Source organism: Poecilia reticulata, chromosome 23 (genome assembly GCF_904066995.2).
Source record: "Poecilia reticulata chromosome 23, P_reticulata-male-v2, whole genome shotgun sequence".
Classification (NCBI taxonomy): domain Eukaryota; kingdom Metazoa; phylum Chordata; class Actinopteri; order Cyprinodontiformes; family Poeciliidae; genus Poecilia; species Poecilia reticulata.
The window spans coordinates 18,319,290-18,337,097 of record NC_088852.1 but is presented as its reverse complement, the minus strand read 5'-3'; the positions used below and the strand labels follow the sequence as shown (position 1 = coordinate 18,337,097).

General features: G+C 41.9%; 1 protein-coding gene across 1 annotated transcript in view; it reads left to right on the top strand.

Moving 5' to 3' along the window:
* Positions 1-16,855: 16,855 nt before the first annotated feature.
* arhgef39 (Rho guanine nucleotide exchange factor (GEF) 39) overlaps positions 16,856-17,808 on the top strand; it is a 28,470-nt gene continuing 27,517 nt past the window's right edge. The window contains exon 1 of the mRNA XM_008401541.3: positions 16,856-17,404. The gene's annotated coding sequence lies outside the window, so the exon portion shown is untranslated. The remainder of the gene's footprint in view (positions 17,405-17,808) is intronic.

Genomic DNA, 17,808 nt, shown 5'->3' with positions numbered 1-17,808 from the left:
CTCAGTGTAGGTTCCTATTTAGAAGTCACTGACTAGCATGGTTTAACATAGCATAATTATGACCTCAGTACAAAAGAAAACATTTATATTTATAACAGTATTGAGTCCAATCAAATACCAAAACACTAATGCATGACATTTTAAGTCAGCTCTCAGACAAATGATCCTTTGGAGTGTCAGATAATTATTACTGTTTTGCATGATTTAATTGATGAGTGCAGTAACAGGAATAAACAGGATTACATTTAATAACGAGTGATGGTTTAAGCAGTTTTTTTTCCCACTTGATTTTCAAAAGTTGAAAACGGAGAAAGAGAAACACAAAACTAACGGACAAAGCAGGACTCCTAACGTGAGCCAGAAAACCTGAGCGGTCCGGAAAGCTGATGTAGCCCTGAACCCGACCGGAACCTCAGAACAGTTCCTCCGATGGGCAGACCGACAGGAATCCGAAAGGAAAATCACTTCTGAAGAAGCACAATTTGAACCCAACATGGACGTTGGGTCTGTTTCTGTTTGTGCACAGAGAACCAACACGCATTACTCTTGTTAGTAACATTTGAATTTTATCATTTTTTCCTAATGTAGCCTGGTAAAATGAGAAACCCAGACACAAAGTTATAAATGGGGTTTTCTTTATTTCCCGAATACTCTAATAGAATAAGAGTATTGTTAAATTGATTTGGAGTTATACAGATTCGTACATTTTGGTTAAAGATCTTATAGTGACAGCTACTTTAATAGCAGGAATCAAATAAATATTTTTTTAATGAGTGCATAAACAACTGAAGCAGGCACGCTTCTATAAAAGAAAAAGAAATAAAATCACAGACTTCTTACAATGTGGTCAACTCAGTGTAACAAAAAGAAATAAAATCACACAGACTTAATATGATAAACCTATTGTTTATCATATAGGTTTATATGTAAACCTATAGTTTATATAGGTTTACCTATATAAACTATGTGAGTTTATATAGGTAAACTCACATAGTTTACTATGTGAGTATTTCAAAATACTCACATAGTAAACTTGGCTTACAACTCGAAATCGCGGAAGGCAACGGGCCATTCACCCTAACTGGCACTGCATAGTAAGGTCAGATAAACATACATTCAGTGAAATAACAGATCATTGTTTAACTAGAACCAGACATCATTCAACAGAAACTCACAATATCCCAAGACATACCAAGCTCCACAGTTCCTCACGGAGCCCGAACAAGCTCCACAGTTTTTCACCAAAATCGTCTGTTTTGGACCGCAGAAAACCGTTAGGAACGTTAGCACACCGTAGCGAGCACAACAAAGCTGCTTCTACCGGTCTAACGGTTTTCACCCCATTCTCTAACGAGCTGGCACACACAGCTCCCTCTGGTGGCCACTGCGAAACAACACCTCACCACTCGGCTACACTAAAATTGATCATTGAGAGGAGCAGGACGGACCATCACACACTCGCATACAGGTTTGCTAACGAACAAGTTTAGCATTAGCTAGCATGTCGTCAGTTTACTGCAGCTGTTTATCACAACCTGATAAAATAAGTTGTTCTAGCTCGCATCTTTCACTGTCTTAATGAGCCGTAATGATTAAATACAGGTGAGAGAAAATTCCCCAAACATTGGATATTATAGCGACAATAACAATAGCGAATTTTATTCACGGTAAAATCACCAGCTCTCAGTGAGATAAGCCGAGTCCCTCTAAATGAGACGAACATGGTGATCAATAATGACACCAGAACAGGGTTTTCCTAAAATATAAGTTTTCATGAAAACCAATAAAACGCAATTCATATTTAGCGTGCAAAGAACAAATACAATAATGTATTGCTATTTTGGTCACAACCAGAGCTGCATCCATGAAGACAAACTAAAAGCCTTCAGAAATGAAAGAGCAGCGGGTTGAACGGGAGGCGCTAAAATAAAACCTGATGGCTACAGACGCCGCAGCCCAACTGTGCGGCAGCCTGAATGCTGCGGCATTCAGGCGCATGCGCAGTAGAGTGGCTGCTGACGCAACGTGACTTGTTACATGAGGTCAGAAGACTGGTTTGATGCCTATGACGTGTGGACGAACGTCATAGGCAGGGTCTTTATTTGCTCGTTCTTTTTCTCTGTCCTAACTTTGCACTCGTTCGTCCAAAGCCCAGATCTCTTATTGTTCTCGCTATTTTAGCAGCTCAAACCTGACAAATCTAGCAATCATGTCCAGTGGAATGACTTCTCCATCCGTAGAGACCGTCACCGTCGAAGCCTTGGAGGCAGTGGTCGACCGCTTTTTTATCAACATGACCCCAGAGGAGTGGTTGGGACTGGGAGTTGGAAACCCACTACCCAGCACCACCTGCACTCTGGGGGAGATTTTTGGAGACATTTTGGAAATATTTACATCCAACGTCCTGGATAATCTAAACAAGCTAAAATTCACTCTTGAGACCTTAGAGGCGGCCGTGGGCAACAAAGTACCTGAAACCTTCGCTGAAATCATGGACGTCGATGGAGACTACCATACAGAGCACACAGACAATTTGAACCAGCTCATTGCGAAATATCTGTTGGATAGAATTTCTCATGGCTTGGACTCGGATGACCCTACAAAAACTCATGTCGACCAGGCACCTTTTAAATCCATCATCAAGTATATGGTTGAGGAAACCAACTTCATCATAATGGACCTGATGGTTACATTGCTTGCATCCAGTGAGGAATCTAAGAAAGTAGCTGTCGACAACCCAGTTCAGCCTAAAGAGCTCGTAGACGGCAAAAAAGAGATGCAGACCAAATCTGCTGAGCCGAAGTCGAAGCTCAAAGTTTGGACAGGGAGGATCAAGAGGTTTTTTACCAAATTTGCCCGCAAGCATTCTTCTAAGGTTGCTCCACTGAATATGGACCTGGAAAAACCAGAGGAAGAAGGATGTGTAGAAGCGACTCAGCCGGCTATGGCAGCTTTGATTCTTCCAGAGGTTCTGTTAACTGGAGATCTGCAGGAGGAGGAATTAGAACCAGAGCCAAAGGTCGATGAAGTCTCACCTTTGGCTCTCACTCCTCCTGAAGATGCATCATACATCCCAGATCTGGAAAACTGTGCACCAGAGATCCAGTTAACAGAAGATCCTCAGGTGCAGGAATTGGAGCCTGAGCCAAAGGTTGACCTAAACACATCCGTCTTCCCTCCTCCAGATGAGGACTCGTCTGTGAAGGAAGCTCAGTCAGAGAGTCAGACGTCCTCAGTGCTGGAAGACAATGAATGCAAGGAGGAACTGACAGATTCTGACATCTGTCAGAATTCTGACATCTGTCAGAATCTGTCAGAAAAAACAGAGGAGCAGGAGATTACTCTGACTGAGCCAGAACTGGAAGAACCAGAGTCCATCAGTGAACAAGAGGAACCCCAGAGTGAGACAGAGGAGATAAAAATCAGAAAAATGGCCATGAGAACATTAATCAGCGATCTGATCCAGAGGATTGTTGACAAATCAGGACAGAGCTGTTACCCTACAGAAAAATTTAATACAATTGTTGATCGGCTGTCCGAAAAACTTTGGATTGAAACAGAACCTCAAATCCTCAGACTCAACCCAGAAAAGATCTCACGACAGGGCAAGGCCATTTTTAAGGACCTGATGAGGGAGTGTAACAAGGCTGAGACCATCCTGTTCTTCCTGGAGTCAGAGAAGCTGATATTTGAGAAAAATGTCCTCTGTACTATTGGAAATCGTCTTAAGCCTAAGTGGAATATGTTTAGTTTGAAGAAGCTCTTAAGGAAGCAACGGAAAACCTAGGGGAAAATCAACATCTGGTACATCTGGCACTAAATGAATTACAGCCAAAACTGAGGAAAGATAAGAATAGTTAGCTCATTTTATACTTATTTAGAAGTTAGGTCATTTCATACTTCATACGTCATTTTAAATTTACTTAGTAGTTAGAAATTTTTATACTTGTTCATGTTTAGTAGTTAGGTCTTTTTATACTTGTTCATGTTTACTGGTTAGTTCATTTTAAACTTAGTAGTTAGGTCTTTTTATACTTGTTCATGTTTACTGGTTAGTTCATTTTAAACTTAGTTAGTAGTTAGGTCTTTTTATACTTGTTCATGTTTACTGGTTAGTTCATTTTAAACTTAGTTAGTAGTTAGGTCTTTTTATACTTGTTCATGTTTACTGGTTAGTTCATTTTAAACCTAGTTAGTAGTTAGGTCTTTTTATACTTGTTCATGTTTAGTAGTTGATTTTAAACTTACTTAGTAGTTAGGTCTTTTTATACTTGCTCATGTTTACTAGTTAGTTCATTTTATACTTGTTCATGTTTAGTAGTTGATTTTAAACTTAGTAGTTAGGTCATTTTATACTTGTTCATGTTTTGTAGTTATGCCATTTTATGCTTGTTCGTGTTTTGTAGTTATGCGATTTTTTACTTGTTCATGTTTAGTTGTTAGGTCTTTTTATACTTGTTCATGTTTAGTAGTTGATTTTAAACTTAGTAGTTAGGTCTTTTTGTACTTGTTCATGTTTACTAGTTAGTTCATTTTATACTTTTTAATGTTTTGTAGTTAGGTCATTTTATACTTGTTCATGTTTAGTAGTTAGTTCATTTTATACTTGTTCATGTTTAGTAGTTAGGTCATTTTATACTTGTTCATGTTTTGTAGTTATGCCATTTATACTTGTTCATGTTTTGTAGTTTACTTTAAAATGAGTTAGTAGATATGTCATTTTATACTTGTTTGTGTTTAGTAGTTAGGTCTTTTTATACTTGTTCTTGTTTAGTAGTTACTTGATTTTAAACTTAGTAGTTATGTCATTTTATACTTGTTCATGTTTAGTAGTTAGTTCTTGTTAAACTTAGTAGTTAGTTCATTTTAATATTAGTTAGGTATATTTGTTCTTGTTCATGTTTAGTAGTTAGTTCACTTTAAACTTATTAGTTATGTTATACTTGTTAGTCTAAGGGTTCTCAACGTGGGCGGTACCGCCCCCTAGGGGGCGTTCAGAGGACGGCAGGGGGCGCTGGCGGACATTTTTACAAAAGGGGGGCGGTGGGGTTCCTTTGGGGGGCGTTTGGTCGAAGATAAACTTTACACCTTAAATCCACAACAATACCAGTTTAGACTTTGAGCAACTTGGTAAAACTGTATTGTGTAACATTACATCATGCTTGGCTGCAACTGTATCGATGGCAGCTCTTCTATTCAGTGTTTGTAACGCTGAACTGACGCTGTAACGCGTCAGTTCAGCGTTACAGCGGCTGATGACGCTGCTGTGATTCACTGTGTCTGATATTTATGTAGGCTACATATGTTTTGGCAGTTCTGTGATCATGTCAAAGCAGCAATTTATATTAAAAAGTGTTTTATTTCCGTTTGAAAGCTGCCCGCTTCCATGGTAGGACAGTAGAAAATCGCTCTTATAAACATATAACTAAAATCACGATACCCTCACTTTGTATCCCTCTGAAAAATGAACCCATTTAAATAAAGAAATCCCTCCATGGGTGATATCTCGATAGAGAACGTTCATTTTATAGCGTTAACACCGGTGCTGCAAGTGGTCCGACATGAAACGGGTGTGATAGAACAACACAGCACTTTTAAATTTCAATAATCAGAATACCGAAATTGTTTCCGTTGTTTTAAAATGTTTATGTCAGTCTGCCTTTTCCCCATTGATACGCTTCCCAACCGCCCTGCACCTTAGGGAGTAAAAAACAAAAAAAAACCGCCGCGCACATTGAGCAAAATTCTGAAACATGAGAAGCGGGCAAAACGGAGCGAAGAACTAGATGTGAATTCTGGCATAAAAGCTGAGAATACGACGCTGAACAGTGAAAAATAAACACATGATGTGAAACACATGACGATTAGGAGACGCAGCAGGTGATGAGTGAAAATTACTGGTGGTCAATAAACGATTAAATAAATCTAGCAACAGGAAAGAAACTGAAGTGGACATAGCAATAATCCAAGAGAGGATAATATTAATCAAAGGAAACTAAATTGAAATGAATGAAGAACAAAATGCAAGAATAAACTAAGAAACTAAAGTAGGCTAAATACGGAGGAATAAACTGGTATGGCAAGACCTTTCGAGCAATAATTAATACAGAGACTGTATGGCAAGAATAAACACACTATTTCAGATAAAAGGTAAAATAATATTGTTGAAGTGTCATGGGCAGGGGCGCAACTACACATTATTCAGGTGGATGCGAAAACATAAATCGGCACCCCCCACAAAGGAGTGTAGAAACATACGTCATTTTATACTTGTTCATGTCTAGTAGTTAGTTCACTAGCATGGTTTAACATAGCATAATTATGACCTCAGTACAAGAGAAAACATTTATATTTATAACAGTATTGAGTCCAATCAAATACCAAAACACTCATGCATGACATTTCAAGTCAGCTCTCAGACAAATGATCCTTTGGAGTGTCAGATAATTATTACTGTTTTGCATGATTTCATTGATGAGTGCAGTAACAGGAATAAACAGGATTACAGGTTTATTCAATCTGCAACTGCTGTTTTAATCAAAGTGGGACTCATATTCATGCTCTTTGCAAGGCAAGTTGAATGATAATTCACTGTGGAATCAGCTTCCAATTTTGCCCCAAGCCAGTGCCAAAGGCAAGGCCCATGCAGCAACACTCTGGACAACAAGCAATTCTGTTTAAGGTGTCATATCAGCAAGGAAATGTTCAGAAGTAGGAGAATGAAGGACTGCATAAATACAGATATAATCACTGCAAAAAGAAAGTACATCGGTCTGCTGTTTTACACACTCGTAGTTATTGTTTATTAAAGTTAAAAAGCTGGAACTTTTATTTTTAAAAAATCATGAGCTGCTATTGCTGTTTGAAGTAATGCACCGCCCCCGGTCAAAAACAACCAATCAGAGCCAGGAGGCAGGTCTTAACATATGTACTGCTAAATGTGCAAATAGCCGGAGAAACAACTTATCGTTCCAGGAAAACCATTTATCTGCTGTCATCAGTAGCTATGGTAACAACCTTAGCATTCATGGCAGCCTCTGCTGATGAGGACAAGCTATAGCGTAGCAGGGAACACGGGATAGTGTGTGAGCAGTGTGTAATGAGGATGATTGACAGCGCTAAGACCCTCCTCCTTATTCTGGTTGGTTGTTTCTGATTGAGTTGTGTATTTCTATTGTTGACACTGGGAGAAAGGCAGAGCAGCTATATTTTTTCACAGATTATCTGTCTTTATGCCATACTATCACAACATAGTAATAGTTTTAGCAAAGGTGTAAAAAGTTATAAAACGTTTTAAAGTTTTAGCTTTAAATTAGGAGATACTTTAATTTTCTTAAAAATGCCAACTTTGCATTAAATTATCATAATTTACAAAATCATGCAAAGTTGGCACTTTTAATGGACTTTTAATGCAACTTTTAGACCAACTTTGCATAAAAAATGTCATTTACCGAATGACACTTCATGACAACTGTCAAACATTCATAAAGACTCCTTTATGTTCATGACAGATGTTATGTCATGTTTATGACAGCGTCATGTCAGTCTTATGCACACCCTTCAAATAAAGTGCTACCTGATATTCTGACAGCCAATATCCAGAGCGTTTAGAGGGTGGAATACAATTTATTCCATCTCCAAACCACAGAGTTTATAGAAATGCAAGCGGTGAATCAAGGCCTGCAGCTGATCTCATGTCCAGTTGAATGAAACTGTGATCGACTCCAACCTATAGAGGTGTCAATATGACAAAAATGGGATGTTTAGTAAACGTCCCACACTGTAAGATTGATACTCAAATAAAAGATCAATAAGTGAAGCTAGTTAAGCTTGATTTTGTGAGTAGATTCCATTGGTAGCTCTGGTAGTATGATTTTTGTACCTCTTATTTTGAGGTACCTTCAATTGTCAATTGTTTTATTGCCTTTCTGATAAACCCATGTGATACTTTTTACTCTTGCAACCTTGATACATAGAACAAGCTAAGGCTGCTTCCCTGTTTATGTCTTGAATAATTCATGATTTGCAATCCAATACCAGTGCAGTGGGGATAGAGGGACTCAAGAGTTGATTTAAAAAGAATCTGATTCTTTCATCTAGTGAATTTTTTTCTCAACAAAGTGCAGAGGTCAATTATGACTCCTCTGGCAATGGTTCGTATGAATAAAACACTGAAGGGCTCTGAAACCATGAGAGACTCGCTTCACTTGTGTAGATTATTGACGCCTCCACCACTTTTTTCCACCCTTCTTTGGGTACAAAGTACACCCTTTGTCTGCTGCCTCCTGCATGGCTCATGTTTGCATTGCTTGAGGCAAAGGACTCCTAATGTGCACCAGTGTCTTTTGGGTCCAATTATTATAATACCAAATTTATTGGAAAAACAATCACATTGAAAACAAGAAAGAGATGGCACTGTCATGCATTTTAATCATTTTCTCATTTAAAATGTATTTCACATGTTCAGCAATTTCTGGAGTTTTACCTTGTTCATCAAAGGTTCTTCTAATTATCTGCAGTGTGTAGAGGCAACTGTTGAAAAAAATAATTATTGTTTTTACAGAATCACAAAGTAGCTCTGGCTCAGGAAGAAGAGCTGTCATCTGTAACACAGTGGGAAAGTATTTGCTCACCTCTGTAGATTTTTTTCTTTTGTTAGACTTAATGTTTCAAAGCACTGTCACACAGTACCAAACATGATCTAAATAAAGTCACAAAGTAGTATGCAAATGGTGACTTTATGTATTTAATTACACAGGTATCCCAACCAATCAACCAACCAACCTGGCCCCACGAAAATACAAATGTTACTTATTATTGCAGTCATGATTTAGCTGTGATTAGCCACAATTTATGTAATTACAGCATCTGAGTGTTTTCAGTCAGAGGGCTTTCAGATTTACTGTAATACCAGTGGTGGAGAAAGTACTCAAAAATGTACTTAAGTACAAATACACAGACAAAAATGTACTCAAGTAAAAGTACCCCATTGACATTTTACTTAAAGTAAAAAAGTACTAGCTTTTAAAAGTAAAAGTACTTGCTGAGTAATACCTAATTGCTAATATCATTAAGTGTACCAATCATATTTAATTTGAATACATCAGTAATGTGCCATTTTAATGAGCAATGCCACAGATAAAGCATGTTTTTATTGTGTTTACTCTGTAACAGTTTATACATAGATATTTAATTCTATGCATCATAATTTCAGGGATAGAAACATCTTGTCTTCTGTCCTAACATAGCATGAACTTCACTTATTTCGCCACTAGTGGCTTTTATTTTGAAAGAAATCCAACTGGCAGGGGAGGACATGGAACCAAGGAGTCACATAACAGAGCTGTAGTCTAGGCCAGTGGTCCCCAACCCCCGGTCTGTGGACCGGTACCGGTCCGTGGACCAATTGGTACCGGGCCGCGCAAGAAATAGTGAAATATTTCCGTTTTATGTATTATTTGAGTCTGGAGGATCTTTTATTTTGAAAATCCTTTAACCGGATTCTCTCAGTTGCTTGCGCGCCAACATTGAGCCCACAAACATCAAAATGAGTAAGACACAGATCAGATGTCTTTGAAAAGTTTCTTTGCGAAGGGGAAAAGGCCCAGAGAAGAGACAGGAGAATGGATTTATCCCGGACCAGTAGGTGAGTCCCACATTACAAGCCGCTCTGCGTAACATGCGGCGGCCGGCTGCTAATGAGGCAATGAAGCTTCAAGCTGCTTCGCCACATAGAGACCAAGCAGGCTGTGGATAAAAGCAACACTTCGGGTGCCATTGTCTCCCATCACTCCCACATGGGACCATCTCGTTGCAGAGAAACAAGCTCAGGGTGTCCCGTTAGTCAGTATCGTGAGTTAAAATTTTCACGAAAGTAAAATGTTCGTTTTTGTGGCACATCTGTATCTTATTTTGAAGGGATATATAAACGTTACCATAGCGACCAGAGTCAGAGCGTTTGGGCAGTGGTCGAGTAGAGCTGGTGAGTCTTAAGTCTGGTTTAGACGGAAAGATTTAAGGATTATCGGCCGATTCTTCAAACCTCTGTGACCACAGAGCTGATAAAAGCCCAACAGGTTCGATAGGTTCGTGTGTCCAAGGCAGGAGCAACACAAACTGATTCCAGTCACGAACATCCCGATTCCAGAGGATAATCCCCCAAGTCTTTTCCAAGTCTTGACCGGTCCGCGGTAATAAAAAGGTTGGGGACCACCACTGGTCTAGACCACCAAACCCGAGACCAAATCAAGACCAAGGCCAGCACCCCGCGCTACATGACACAATTAAATTGAATTTACCTATCAAAATTGCTTCTCAAATTGATCTGAAAGATCCACATTCCCATAAAAACACCTAGATATTAACTACTTAGAGCTGAAATAAATGTAACCAGTATCAATTCAAACTCTTCTTCATTCTGTTTTGCTTTCATCTCTGTGCCACAATCCGCAGAGGTCTCCTGCCATCCCTAAAAAAAATAACGCCCTGGGCGGTTGCCCATATTGCCAATGTCAGAAACCACAACTGTCTGCACCATTAAACATAGCAATTTACGGTAAACAACACCCAACTATGAACACTGTCCAAGGCGCAATAAGCAAGAAGTAACCAAGCAGAAGGAGCACCGAGACTGTTCTCATCCTCCCTCCTGCTGCAATGTCTGCCACCATGACAGGAGACGAAAACAAAGAGCAATGAGCATGCTCTGCGTTATGTTCTTGTTTTATTTATTCACCGATTAAATATATAAATAAATAAAAAATGGCTACTGCATTGTACGCAGAGCATTACAAGAACAAAGAGCGGCTCTCAGTGAGGCTTCAATCCTATCAACCTTAGTAAAGATCCATCCAGAAGAATTGGATCGTTCCTGAATGTCATATTACTTTAACGCACTTTGGTCACAGCGTTGTCCCATATTTGCGACACCTCAGTCAACACCTCCACACAATAATTAAGCGCATTAGTGACAACTTTTTTTCATTGCAGATGCAACATGTGTGTCTGTACAGCTAGCTTTGCTAGCATCATGTTCACATAGCTTACCTTTCTTTAAGCTTTCCTTCCAAGTGACGCTAAAAGTTGGACGAAGTCCCACCGTCTGTGAAAGCGAAGCGCTGCTGAATTTACACGTCGATTTATGCAGCGCTATTATAATACTGATGATCAGACAGACATCTTCTCCCACTCAGAGGAAACCACTGAGCATGTCTGGAGCTCCGCGTGCGAGTAAAGGGGGAAGCGATGGGTGACAACAGACACGTAAGTCACTTTATTCCTTGGATTTTACGGCGCCACCTTAAGTCCCTTAACTTCCCATTTTAACGGAAAAAAGCAATGCGACTTGGATGTAACGACTAACGCGACACTTTTGTAGAAATGTAGTGAAGTAGAAAGTACAGATACTTACTGTAAAATGTAGTAGAGTAAAAGTAGAAAGTATCCATTATTAAATCTACTTAAGTACAGATACACGAAAATTGTACTTAAGTACAGTAACGAAGTACTTGTACTTGTACTTCCCACCACTACTGACCACCACTGGAGAGCTCAGATGATATGAGCTACAGAAGCATTTAGGATTAATCGGGGGCAGCACAGTGGTGCAGTGGGTAGCACTGCTGCCTTGCAGTAAGAAGGTCCTGGGATTGAATCCCAGCTTGAAGTTTTCTGCATGGAGTTTGCATGTTCTCCCTGTACATCTGTGGATTCTCTGGTTCTTCCTTCCTCTAACAGCCCATTAGGTGTGTGTGCATGGCTGTTTATCCTGTCTGTTTCTGTGATGGACTAGTGTCCAGGCTGACCCCGCCTCTGACCTGATGACTGATGGAGACAGGCACCAGCACCACCACCCCCTCAGGGATAAACAATAGATAATGGACAATTAATCAGATTGTGGTGAGTCAATTATTGAAATAACTGTCAACTAATTTAGAAATTGATTGTTAACAGGAGGTGAGGACCCCGAAAACCCCTTATGATGGACACAAACTTTGGATCTGGCGTTCCCTCGCCCGGACGCGGGTCACCGGGGCCCAACTCTGGAGCCAGGCCTGGAGATGGGGCACGATGGCGAGCGCCTGGTGGCCGGGCTTTTACCCATGGAGCCCGGCTGGGCTCAGCCCGAAGAGGAGACGTGGGTCCCCCTTCCGATGGGCTCACCACCTGTCGGAGGGGCCAAAGGGGTCGGGTGCATTGTGCTATGGGCGGCAGCCAAGGAAGGGGACCTTGGCGGTCTGATCCTCGGCTGCAGAAGCTGGCTCTTGGGACGTGGAACGTCACCTCTCTGGTGGGGAAGGAACCGGAGCTAGTGTGCGAGGCTGAGAGGATCCGGCTAGAAATAGTCAGCCTCACCTAGACACATGGCTCTGGTTCTGGAACCAGTCTCCTTGAGAGGGGCTGGACGTACTTCCACTCTGGAGTTGCCCACGGTGAGAGGCGCCGGATTGGAGTGGGCATACTTGTTGCCCCCCATCTGGGCGCCTGTACATTGGGGTTCACCCCGGTGAATGAGAGGGTAGCCTCCCTCCGCCTACGGGTGGGGGGACGGGTTCTGACTGTTGTTTGTGCTTACGGGCCGAACAGCAGTTCAGATTACCCACCCTTCTTGGAGTTCCTTAGAGGGGGTACTGGAGAGTGCCCCTCCTGGGGACTCCCTTGTTCTACTGGGGGACTTCAACGCTCACATGGGCAATGACAGTGAGACCTGGAGAGGTGTGGTTGGGAGGAACGGCCCCCCCGATCTGAACTCGAGTGGTGTTCTATTGTGGGACTTCTGTGCTCGTCACGGATTGTCTATCACGAACACCATGTTCAGGCATAACGGCGTCCATATGTGCACTTGGCACCAGGATGCCCTAGGCCGCAGTTCGATGATTGACTTCGTCATCGTCTCATTGGATTTGCGGCCGTATGTCTTGGACACTCGGGTGAAGAGAGGTGCGGAGCTGTCCACTGACCACTACCTGGTGGTGAGTTGGCTTCGGTAGTGGGAGAGGAAGCCGGTCAGACCTGGCAGGCCCAAACGTGTAGTGAGGGTCTGCTGGGAACGTCTGGCGGAGTCCCCTGTGAGACGGAGCTTCAACTTTCATCTCCGGCAGAACTTCGAGCACGTCTCGGAGGAGGTGGGGGACATTGAGCCTAAGTGGACCATGTTCCGTACCTCAGTACCGGTCCACAGATCCATTGCCGAGGCAGCCTTTCGTAGCTGCGGCCGCAAGGTTGTTGGTGCCTGTCGCGGCGGCAACCCTCGAACCCGTTGGTGGACACCTTCGGTGAGGGATGCTGTCAAGCTGAAGAAGGAGTCCTATCGGGCCTTTTTGGCCTGTGGGACTCCAGAAGCAGCTGATGGGTACCGGCGGGCGAAACGGCATGCGGCTCGGGTTGTCGCTGAGGCAAAAACTCGAGCGTGGGAGGAGTTTGGAGAGGCCATGGAGACAGACTTCCGTATGGCTTCGAGGCGATTCTGGTTCACCATCCGGCGTCTCAGGAGGGGGAAGCAGTGCAGCACCAACACTGTTTATAGTGGGGATGGTGTGCTGCTGACCTCAACTCGGGACGTTGTGGGCCGGTGGGCGGAATACTTCGAAGACCTCCTCAATCCCACCAACATGCCTTCTGTTGAGGAAGCTGAGCCTCTGGGTTGGGCTCTCCAATCTCTGGGGACGAGGTCGCCGAGGTGGTCAAAAATCTCCTCGGTGGCAGGGCCCCGGGGGTGGATGAGATCCGCCCAGAGTTCCTTAAGGCTCTGGATGTTGCAGGGTTGTGTTGGCTCACGCGACTCTGCAATATCGCATGGACACCGGGGGAAGTTCCCCTGGATTGGCAGACTGGGGTGGTGGTCCCCCTGTTTAAAAAGGGGGACTGGAGGGTATGCTCCAATTACAGGGGGGTCACACTCTTAAGCCTCCCTGGTAAGGTCTATTCAGGGGTCCTGAAGAGGAGGGTCCGTCGGATAGTCGAACCTCGGATTCAGGAAGAGCAGTGTGGTTTTCGTCCTGGTCGTGGAACACTGGACCAGCTCTACACCCTCAGCAGGGTCCTGGAGGGTGCATGGGAGTTCACCCAACCAGTCTACATGTGTTTTGTGGACTTGGAGAAGGCGTTCGACCGTGTCCTCGGGAGGCCTTGTGGGGGGTACTCCGGGAGTATGGGGTACCGGGCCCTTTGATATGGGCTGTCAGGTCCCTGTATGACCGGTGTCAGAGTCTGGTCCGCATTGCCGGCAGTAAGTTGAGCTCATTTCCGGTGAGAGTTGGACTCCGCCAAGGCTGCCCTTTGTCACCGATTCTGTTCATTACTTTTATGGACAGAATTTCTAGGCGCAGCCGAGGTGTTGAGGGGATCCGTTTTGGTGGCCTTAGGATCACATCTCTGCTCTTTGCGGATGATGTGGTCCTGTTGGCTTCATCGTGATATGCAGCTCTCACTGGAGCGGTTCGCAGCCGAGAGTGAAGCGGCCGGGATGAGGCTCAGTGCCTCCAAATCCGAGGCCATGGTCTTGAGCCGGAAAAGGCGTCTATAGCTGCCAGTAGCTTACCGTTCTTTCGAAAGAACGGTAATCTACCGTTTTTCTGAAAGAACGATAAAAAAAATACTGGTACCTACAGACGCCAGGTTTTTTTGTTTTTTTTGTTTACCGTTCTTTCAGAAAAACGGTAAAAAAAAAAAAAAAAAAAGCTGCCGTCTGTAGATACCAGTATTTTACTGGACATTTACCTTTTCAATTCTGTAATTACCTTTTAAAGTGGTGTACTGTAAGTAAATAATGTAATGGCGCCAACATACCGCAGATGTAGTACCGCCAACAGGGTTTATTAGAAATAAGAGCGAGCTGCTATTCCTTAGGCTGCAGCTGCGCCTCTAACAAATCCTTACACTCAACTGAATAGCTTCACTGCTAACACACACTGAACTCTCCGCTTTTCCGGTATTCGGTCAGATTCCGCTCCCCGGATCCCTCGCCCACATGACAGGTCCATCACATGTGAGTGGAAGTCAGCAGTCAGGCAGGGGAACCCCATAACACTCTACACATAACAGTGATCACAATGCAACTTATAACAAATACACATAACCATATGGACCCCAGCAGAACTAAAATACAGAATCTTTAAAATACTACGGTGGTCGACAGGTGCAAACGCGCAGCAAACAAAGACAAGAGGCAAATAAAAAAAGAGATGCAAAAAAAAAAATTATAAAAGTAAGTGTTACAGACCACTATAACTTTGTGTGTGAATTCAGGGTCTGTATCCTTTCAAGCTTATTCTTTCATGGGCTTGAGAAACGACCCGGTCAGGAAGAGGGGTCCTGCGAAGGCAGAGAGCATTGCAGAGAAGCTGTAGCCTTCAGCTAGCTGCCTAGCCTCCACCTCGGCGTTGTTGCTTAGCAGCCGTGACACATGATTTAGAGTAGACAATGTTTGTAGGGGAGAATGTAGATGCATAAATCTCACATTTCTGCTCGGTTCATCAGTGCATCACCTAATTGCAATATCTGTCTGACGTTTTCGGAGACGTCTGCTCCCGCTGTATTAAAACGCAGCTCCCCTCGCCTGATGCCAGCTGGTCCAATACCGCGTGAGAACACCTGACTCATTTGGCCTTTCCCAAATGACAGTTAGTTAAACACAGATATTAAGTCAGGTAACATCTAGTTGTAATATTTTGGTTCACTAAAATATTTCATTTATTCCTGAGCAAATCGGTTTGACTGATTAAAGTTAAGCCTAAAAACACAATAGTTTGATTAAACTGTTTTGTCTTACCCGAGATTTGGAGAGCATCTGATACTTTGCTTACATTCCTTGTCTAAATGTCCTATACGTGTTTAAACATTTTAGAATCAGACTAACATTTTTTAAAATATGCAACAGCCTTTATTACAAAAGGTGAAGAGTAATAGAAAAATCAATATAAAAAAAATCTCAGCTGCTGAATCACTCTGAAGCTAGAACTCGTCTGCTGGAAAACATGTACATAAATCTATATATATATATATATATACATACATACATACGTATCAACATGTATCCAATATATATTATTCAGTATTAATCATTATTTATTTGTGTTTGTATAGTTATATAAATATGTATTGATATTACTAAGTAACTTATTAAATAAATTATGAACGGCTGTGTGCTTTGTAAAATGCTGCTGTTGTTCGGATCGATGGACTATTGATGTGAGGGCTCCACAAACAAGATTTTACAAGTAAGATGTACATATTATTGTGTATATTTTGTGATTAGAATATTACTTTACTGTATTTATGTCCACCGGCGAGATACCAGCTAATATTAGCTACAGTGCTTGGTGTAATAGGGAGTTCAGCCCCGCTATAAAGGCTAACTGAGATTCTGTAAATCTAAAAAAATTTATTATTCTCTAACATTAACTTAGATTATCTGACTCAAGAGCCTATATTAGAAATGAAACAATGTAACACATATTATAAAACTTATATTATGTGTTATATAACATTCACCAGCAAAGTTTACACAGACTGTTAAAGACTATTACTTGTATGTAATTCTTTCACTAGTAAGATACATCCTAAATCTTCCGTTTTTGTTTTTTTTGGAAAGTTTCGTAAAGACACGATGTGAAGAAGAAGAGTGAGATATCTATAAAGAAAGACAGATTCACTGCAGCACGGATGAATCACATCGGATTTTGGACTCAATCTCAGCTGCTGAATCTCTCTGAAGCTAGAACTCGTCGGCTGAAAAACATATATATATCTATATATGTATGGATGTATATACATTCATACATATAAACATGTATCCAATGTATATTGTTCAGTATTAATCATTATTTATTTGTCATTATTAATCATTATTTATTTGTGTTTGTATAAATATGTATTGATCTTACTAAATAAATTATTAAATAAATTATGAACGGCTGTGGGCTTTGTAATATGCTCATCATACATCAATATCAGAATATTCCATTCCTATTCTATTGTTATAGCCACTAAGCATATTTAAATATGGTGAACTATGTATTAACATACTTAAAAATACAATTGTTTATAAATGTAGCTTTGATAGATGTTTGAATAAGGTTTCCAGTAACAAAAAAGCGTGTTATGATCGATTAAATGCGCTGATACCTCATTGTGCCTGCTAAACACATAACGCTGAGTGGAGTGGTGGACCGCTCCAAGATGGCCGCCCTAAATCTCGTCAGCGGCAGTAGGCGAGAGCGGCCCATGAGGCGTCTATCCTTATATTATGTCTATGGACGCGCGAAGCTGAGTGGTTCAGTTCTCTCCGCCGAGCAGGCTGAGTCTCTTCGTTCAGCCAATCAGCGGGCGTCCCACAGCGGCTACCCGGAAACATGTTAAAAGTTAAAAAAGGGCGCCTTGATTAAAGCAGGGAGTCCAGCTGAAGGTAAGCTTAGTTCTCGTTTAAAAATAAGTCACATAGTTTCCACTTGTTACTTTGACAGTGCGATTGAAGAAGCAAATCGGGAAGTTTCTGTGTCTGTTTCAATTTTCTGATCCCTCCTCAGAAAGCTCCCTCATTTGTGTTCATTATTTGTCTAAAGGTTTAGAAGTGTGTAATGCATTGTTACAGTAACACATGTAATCCTGTTTGTCTGTCTATAGCAGATGGAACCGCTTTTGTGTTGTTTCAGTCGATGCAGGTTTTGGATTATGTGTGTTCTGCGTTATGGTTACACAATAATTTCCACACTGCCAATAGTTTCAGGATATCGGGTCATGAGTCTGTCAGAAGAGTTGGAAGGTGACAGCAGGAATGCCGATGTTCAGAGAAGCTTTCAGGCGGGGCCC